Below are 2,913 nucleotides of genomic sequence, written 5' to 3'. Positions count from 1 at the left end.
GGTAATCGGAGCGGCCAGCACACATACTGATTAATAAATGAAAAAGCAAGCTAAAGGATAGCATTTAAGACATTAAGGCTGAGCGCCTGAATTACAAAAAAGTGATCGTTTTTAGCCGAGCGGCCAGATTACATATAAGCTTCTATTCCAAATACTCGTAGAGATCCTTCGGGATGTTGTTGAGGAGTGTTGCCTGGTCCTAAGCTGGGATAACGGCGGAATCGGGAAGTTGCCCTTTGGACTTCAAGTATTCTGTCGTGGCATTCATGGCAAGTTCAAAGGCCATGTACATCCGCTCGCAAACTTTCTCTGAAAATTTAGCCGAACGGATGTAATTCAGCCTTAGGGCTGCGACTCGGCCAGGCTCAGCGTCTTGATATTCCTTGAAGGCCGCTTGGGAGGCTGCGAAGGACTCCTGTAGAGTTTTCAGCTCTTCCTTATGCTTATTTGCATCGGCCGAGCGGCCCGCCTTCTCTCCATCGAGCTGCTCCATCAGCTCTTTCACTTTCTGCTCCAGGCCCCGAGCCTCTACATTCTTCTTATCCAGATCGGAGATAGCTGTCTTCTTCTGCTCGATCGCCAGGCTTATCTTGCGATCCAGTGATTTATTCAGGCGATCAAGTTCGGCCAGATTGTGAGCCTGGTCGGCCGTCTTCTTCCGTTCGGCCTCTAACAGATTTTGAGTCTTTTTGAACTCCTTCTGCAGCTCGGCATATGAAGGGCCTTGGGAAGGAGCACCGCCCGAACTCCGTAGCCTTTTGAGCTCCTCGTCCACCATGGCGAGCCGATTGGAGACAGCAATCTCCTCCACCCATCTCTGGCATAAACGAAAATTATTAAGGGCCGATCGGAAAGAATGCATAAAAAGCTTAGGAAGAAAATGCACTTACCCCGGTGGCCTGTTGCATGTGGCTATTGGCCAAGTTGCTGAGTGGAATCATCGCCACACGCGCCCGAGCGTCGGCCCACATTTCGGCTAGAGGCCCCTTCAAGGTGATCGTGTGCTCGGGCGTGGTAGGCCGATTGGCTTCGGGCAGTAATTCCTCGGTGAGGAGATGCAGGGAAACCCGAACGGTGCGGCGCCGACCGGGGGTCGTCTGGGCGGAAGCCGGAGAAGGATTGGAGGCCGGCGTAGAGAACTGAGACAAAATTGTTGAACACTGGATTTTGCGGGGAGCAGGCGGAAGGACGCTGACTGGAACGGCCTCAAGAGGGTCCGCCGACGCGTCCAATTGCGATGGGGTCCGATCGGACGATATCGCCTCGACCGCTGGAGCTTTGCCTCGAGAATCAGCGGTGGTCCACTCGGAAGGATGGACTGCAGATGTAGCCGAGCGGAGTGGTGTCTCCGTGCGGCACCGCTTTTGTCGAGGGGGTCGCTCTTCCTCTTGAGCTGAGCCTTCCTCCCGGACGGAAGGCTCTCGACTAGCAGTTGTGCCAGCCGCTGGCTCCGGGAGAGAAGCCTGAGCGGCCGACTCCCCAGCATTTGTCTCGCTCTCTCCTTCATTAGAGTCGACCGACTGGATGCCAAGCGTCTCCATCTCTTTGGCCGCTGCGGCCTTGAGCGCCGTCGCCTTCCTTTTCAAAATGCCAGCCATCATCGACTCCATGACAATGTTCGCTGCAAAGGAAAAAGAAGAAAATCAGTTAGCAATCAAGGCAAATGTATAAGTAAGATTCTTACCGAAGCCGCTCGGGAGGGGGGTCCTGATCGGACTCAGGCCGAATATGTACATCACCCCTTCTGGTAAGAACTTGTTGATGTCGACCCTCAGACCGGCCAGCATGTTGGCAGCATGAAGATAGTCCGGTCGGGTCTTGAACCTTTTGAGCTCAAGGGAGACTGGCGGTCCGGTGTGCCATTGGGTTCGGAAGGGGGCCCGCTCGGGAAGGCGAATATAAAAGTAAAATTCTTTCCAATGCTTATTGGAAGAGGGTAGTTTATTGAAGAAAACTAAATCGGGCCGAGCCTGGAACATGTAAGTGCCCAGCTTGGACTGTTTAGGGTAGTAGAAATAGTAGAAGACCTCCGGTCGGAGGGGAATGTTGTGGATTTTAAATAGGACGACAACGCCGCATAGAAGGCGGAAAGTGTTGGGGACTAGGCTTCCGAGCGGAATGCCGAAAAAATTGCAAACTTCAACGATGAAGGGATGAATGGGAAGTCGCAGACCGGCTGCGAACTGGTCACGGAAAACACAGAAAGCTCCGCGAGGCGGTTTGTGTGGCCGAGCGGAGGGAGTGGGTAAGATAATTTCGAGGTCGGAAGGGATGTCAAAACTATTTATCAGAATGTCAGCGTCACGCCGATTGAAGCACGACTCCATGGTAGTATACCACGGGCCGAGAGTTTGGTCTTGGGATTGAGAGGAATGGGCCATTGTCCAAACGAAAGAAATCAAAAAAGGCGAAGAAAGGTAGAGGATAGAAGAAAGAAGACAGCAAATGAAACAGTGCCCCGAGGGCCAAAACTCTGGAAAGAAATGCAAAGAAAACACAAGAACCAAAAGGAGAAAGAAGGAGAGCCTTACAACGAAGAGGAGGATCAAGGGAAGAACGTCGGAGATCATCGGAGAACAGGAGCAGGATCGCCGGAGCGCTGACGAAAAGGAACTGGGGGGCACACGAGGGCAGAAGTAAGGTGAAGGAAAGAAGAGAAGGCTTTATAGGGTGGAGCCCGAGCAACCTCCACCGTCGGATCCAGGTCGCGAGAATCGGAGCACGCATCGCGTCGTCCATTTCGAACCGCCTCGGTCTCGTCACCCGCGGCGCCGCCGCCGTACGATGACGATAGCAAGACCACATGGCATTCCATCACGGGGGAGCATTTAATGAGTGCCTTAACGAGGCACAGAGCGCGTGCCCGGCCTTAATGATGGAGATTGGCGAAACTTTCGAAAAGATACCGAGGAG

Source organism: Zingiber officinale, chromosome 11B, assembly GCF_018446385.1.
Source record: "Zingiber officinale cultivar Zhangliang chromosome 11B, Zo_v1.1, whole genome shotgun sequence".
Classification (NCBI taxonomy): Eukaryota; Viridiplantae; Streptophyta; class Magnoliopsida; order Zingiberales; family Zingiberaceae; genus Zingiber; species Zingiber officinale.
Note: the sequence above shows the minus strand (reverse complement) of the source record.